The 5,238-nt window shown below is 37.9% G+C and overlaps 1 long non-coding RNA gene across 1 annotated transcript in view; it reads left to right on the top strand.

Annotated features, from left to right (window-relative positions):
• LOC113545502 (uncharacterized) overlaps nt 1-4,461 on the top strand; it is a 12,887-nt gene extending 8,426 nt beyond the window's left edge. The window contains exons 2-3 of the long non-coding RNA XR_003404619.3: nt 3,151-3,294; nt 3,459-4,461. This is a non-coding gene — a long non-coding RNA (uncharacterized LOC113545502). The remainder of the gene's footprint in view (nt 1-3,150; nt 3,295-3,458) is intronic.
• The last annotated feature ends 777 nt before the right edge of the window (nt 4,462-5,238 follow it).

Genomic DNA, 5,238 nt, shown 5'->3' with positions numbered 1-5,238 from the left:
TCTGTCTCCACTATCACAGACGTTTAGCACCTGAAGTATAGCCTTTTTTCAGGAAAATGATTTATTTTGATTGGGTCTTAAAATTGAATTAGTTAAAATTTACACATATTCCTTCATTTGGCTTGCAGACTTCTGGGTTTAAATGCATTATTATTTTACTCTGTAACAGTGATCAGATGTAGCAAAGATGTACGTAAATAAATAATAAAATAAATAAACTAAATAAACTATATAGACTAAATTATACTCCAAAAAGTACAGTTACTGTGGCATGTATTCAAGTACTACAATCAGAATAAATGCAGTCTGTTACTTTCCACTCCCGATTTTTTGTTATATTGCTTAACTCCAGTAGGACTTCATATAAGCCTCATATTTCAAAAAAAAAAAAAAAAAAAAGAGCTACCATTGGATAAAGATGGGTTTATGATATTCATTAACATTTCAAATGTACAAAATGTAACAAAATCACGGGCATTATAACACATTATGACTTCTATGTCCCATGGGTTTCTCTTTTATTTTTCCCTCCCATGGGTTCAATGCCTGATGTGCTTAATTGCTCAAACGTGTCAGGGTAATTAGTGGTGTGGTGTGTCAGTATGTCACTGTCAACCACCGTGTGTGTGTGCATGTGTGTGTGTGTGTGCACATATAGGGAGTGGTTAAGGAAAAAGACACAGTCATACAGACACAGTGTGAATGCATGGTTTATATCCTGTGTGTGTGTGTGTGTGTGTGTGTGTGTGTGTGTGTGTGTGCATTCAAATGTGGCGTACAGTGTACTGCATTAACATATGACCTTTAGATCTACTGAATTTCTGAACTTCCTTAACTCACACTTTATCATGTGAATTACGTTGAACAAAAACAAGACCCAAATATTAGATTGCTTATTAATTTCTACAAAACCCACAGGCTTGGCTTGCAAGTGAATGAAAATCCAATCTAAGCAGTCATGGAATTTGAGCTCATAACCTTCCAGTCAGTACTACAGAACACATATGACCTTTTTCACTGGGAGTGATGATTGTTTTACAAGAGCATCTGTTGCTCGAGCTCTGACAGAGAAAGAAACTGCTGTATTTCCTGTTTATGGTGTAAAGGAAATCTCCACCCTGAAACACGTTAAACATGTTTATGTTAAAATACCTGTGATGTGCTTAGCCCTGTTTTTCCCTTCATGCTTTTTTCTTTTTTTTTAACCCCATTTCCCACCCACTAGCTAGCTTTCCCCAACACATAACATCCGCAAGCCAGGGAGCGTGAAGACTAGTATGTGCTTCCTTCAGTGAAATTCTGAGTTTTTTTATTAGTTTAAATTTCTTTTATAGATATGTTGGTCTGTTCTTACTTTGGTTAATGGTTTCCTATATTACCCACAATACCAGACTACCTGCTGGCACCAGCATGAATTCTGCTGCATTCATGGCTCCTTGTAAGTGGTAATTTGCAAGTATCAATAACATCATTTCCCACCTCAGGACGTTTGACGTGCAAAGTGGGGAAAAAACATGGACACCTCCACAATAGCGTGTCTTTTTTTGCTCTGTCAGAGCATGTAAAGCTCATAAAAAGCTACTTTAACTGCCCTTTTACAGTTACAGGCCTGAATGACTAATGGTACTGTTCTACTTTAGTGAACATCAAACCTTCATGCAACGTTTTGGAGTGAAATTACAGCACAGCAACAACAGCGGACAATAGCAAGTAGCTTTAGCAACAAACTCAGCAGTGAACAATAGCATTAGCAACAAACTAGCTGGCTAATGTTAGTGATAACTCTAATGTTGATGATTACCTTCTCAAAAGAGTGATTATTATGGTCAGTGTTATGAATTTAACCAAGTATTGTGTCTGTATATTAACTAATCTAAAGCTAACACTGCTATAAATTCATTTAAAAGTATAGAAGGAGGTCTTTACACTGTTCATAGTGCAAGCAGCCATGTTGATTTGACGTCACTCCGAAAACAAGGAAGGACCTGGTAGTTGAAAAGACTATCCCAAGTTCATGAGTTGATTTTTCGGAGAATTACAAGTTGCAGCTTCGTCTCGAATGCAGCATTCATGTCTACCTAAAGAGAGCAATGCGGCAGAGCTTTAGTAATTTAGTCAGTCCAGCTATTTCACCTCCTCATCTGTACACTCTGTTCAACACAAATAAAGTTTCAAAACTTCAATTTTCACCATCATTCTTGTCATCTCATAGATCTCTAACTAGCCAAGCCGAGTCTCTAGTGTAACTCAGCACAACTGCATCGTATAGCTGCATTGCATTCTGGAACTTTGAGTCCAACATTTACTGTCTCCACTACGTCTATGTCAGATTTGTCATTTATATGACATCATTGTTGAGTTAGGGAAGAAGATCTTGCTCTTTTGTTTTTAGGACCTAACCTGACCATTATCACTTATGTTTGAGATTGTTGAAGATTTTTCTCCTATTGTAATTGCACTTGCAATGTCCCTCTGGATGGCAGCCACTAGCAACAGAATTTCTAAAGTACAGCATGAATATTTCAATAAAAACATATTTAATGTGTCTCAGATTGGAGTTTTCCTTAAATTCTATGTTAAAACTATGCTATTTGGTGCAAGCATAAATTTTTTAGTCATCTGTAAACTAGTACAATCAAACTAGGCTACAGTACAGCTTAAGTTCTACTGGCTGCTGCAACCGGCTGCTGATCTTTTACCCAGACATTTACATGACAAGAAGGAGATCAAGCCAGCACTTTGTGACCTTAGTATTATAAGGTTCTATCTCTCATTCATACTTCACCCAGATAAAACCTTCTAATACTAACCTTATACTGTCATGAATTGTAAAGAAGGTCTACAAGCTGTTTTCTTGACTCATTATGTGCACTGTGAATTAGCTTTTATGCCTTTTACGCCTCCTGTGCTCTTCATTGTAGTTTTCTTTATTAAGCACTTAACCCTTGTACCCTCACTGCACCCACAGAAGCTCTCTCTCTTGGTCCCTCTTCTGTAGCTCACTCACACCAAAGTGTGCAAAGATCCTCCGCAGTGCACCTTGTGCTTGTTTGTGAAGCTAGTCTTTACCAATACCCCGTCTCTCTGTTCTAGAAGAGTCTAATCCCGCTTTTACTCCGTCTTATTTCCATTTCAATTCCTTGTTCACAGCTGGAGCCCCGAGCCTTTGAATGTTGATGGCGGAGGAATCAGTGGATACCATGGATAAGAGCTCAGGAGGAGGGGCAAGAAAGATGGAGTGGAGAAGCAGATGAGAGGGCGGGGTGGAGGAGAAGTAAAAGATGAGAGGGCATGGTAAGGGTGTGAGTGTGTGCTGGTGTTAAGATAAGGGAGTAACAGTGGTGAGAGAGGGGCCAAATATTTCAAAACCACCCAGAATAAATCCATTATTTCCCTTCTCATGCAAATGGCTTGTTCATGCTTTTCCCCCCTCGCTGCGTCTTTTTCCTTTCTTACAGCTCACAATACAGTACAGAGAGGCTGGAACAGGCAGAGCACTCAGTCTTCAGAGATACTGACCATGATAACATACTGCAGCTCATCAAGGAGTGCTTTCTAACAGGAAGTGCTGAGTAACAGGTCACACCACACTGGCACTTTTACTGCCACTGACGACATCAGAGTGCAACTCCAGGACAGGATGTGACTGAATATGCGGCAAACTTAGTCAGGGAGATTTCTGGGGCCGATGAGTGTGTGTGTGTGTGTGTGTGTGCACGTGATGGGCAGAGCTGTGGTGCAGGACTACAGGGCACACAAGCTTATTATTGTCTCCTGAACCCGCTTGCTTGATCAAAGGGAGAGCGAGCTACCTCACACTGACTCAGTCTGACACACACACGCACGCACACACACACACACACAGTGTTCCATTTCAGCCTGTATTACACCATCTGCTGACTATTGATTATGATTCTTGCTGATTAATTCTCTAATGCTTCTGGAGTGATTTAAGGTTTTTTCCGGAGATGGGAGTTACAGCACTGCTTGCCTTTTGAAAGTGTTTCATTAGTTGATTAAAGGAACAGTCTGCCCAAAGTTAAAGTCCCAGTCAGCAATAACCAGAACAGCAGACATTCCAGGATCAAGTCCAGCACTGCGTTCCATAACTGTCTTGAACAAGTGCTCATTAATGTTCCCACCTCTGTACGCGCATAGTTGAGTACCAGCTGTCATATAAGTGGCCACTGGCAGCACTGAGAGTGGAATCATTAACATTTCTGTAATATTAAATATTTTATTATGCATGAATGCATTCGTAAATAGATACTACTACTAGATTCACAAATCTTTCTAATGTTATGATGAGTTGATCTGTGGATTAACTGACCACTTTTTCTTACTTGTGTTCATAAGGAAACATCTATAACATGTAACACACTAAAGTCTTCTTGGTATAAAATAAACGAGTATGCACAATTTTGCACAATTAAATTGTACAGTTTTGCAGCTGTAGTCCTATGCGACAATGTAATTTTAGCTTGTATGGATGCATGTTTTATAATGCAGCACTATACAGTATATTAGCATTTTTCCTGAAATCTTATGTGATCATAGCACGTGACACATTAGCATTTGCCAACATTAATATTATGCGATTAAACACAGTACACGAATAGCAAATAGTGAAACAACAGCAATAATAATTTATAATAATAATAATAATGTGGAGATCATATAAGATTGCATCATAATATTATCTGGGCTAATAATAATTATACTCAGTTGGGCTAAGATAATAATATTAACTTTATTTATTTATTTATTACATTGTTTTATATGTTATTATTTTATTATACCAAGCACTGCTGAATTGTTGAATCTGTTTGGTCAGGAGGTGTTTTTTTTTTCTTTCTATAACCAAATAATTAAAATAAAAACAACTAGTAATGCAAATCACAGGTTACTGTATATTAAGGCGCTTGCTCTAATACATAATCGTTTCTATAGTAACAACTCATTCACAGTTGGGGTGTAATATTTTCTGTATCTGTAGCTGATTAGTGCACAAAATATTTGTATCTGTTTTCATATTCAGGTTTAAATCTGAAGTGGGCGTGATCTTTACCAGAAAGTTTATTTTTTTTCTTTAATGTTTCAAAGCAATGATGTCTGATTCCCACATGAAGAAACTGTTATTTAGGCTACACTTGTCAACAACAGTCATCTAATAATATTTTATCAGATTTACTTTACTTTTAGTTTTTGTGTTGGTGACATTCCTGAAAGATCAGAAGT

Source organism: Pangasianodon hypophthalmus, chromosome 1 (assembly GCF_027358585.1).
Source record: "Pangasianodon hypophthalmus isolate fPanHyp1 chromosome 1, fPanHyp1.pri, whole genome shotgun sequence".
Taxonomy (NCBI): Eukaryota; Metazoa; Chordata; class Actinopteri; order Siluriformes; family Pangasiidae; genus Pangasianodon; species Pangasianodon hypophthalmus.
This window is presented reverse-complemented; position numbering and strand designations above follow the sequence as displayed.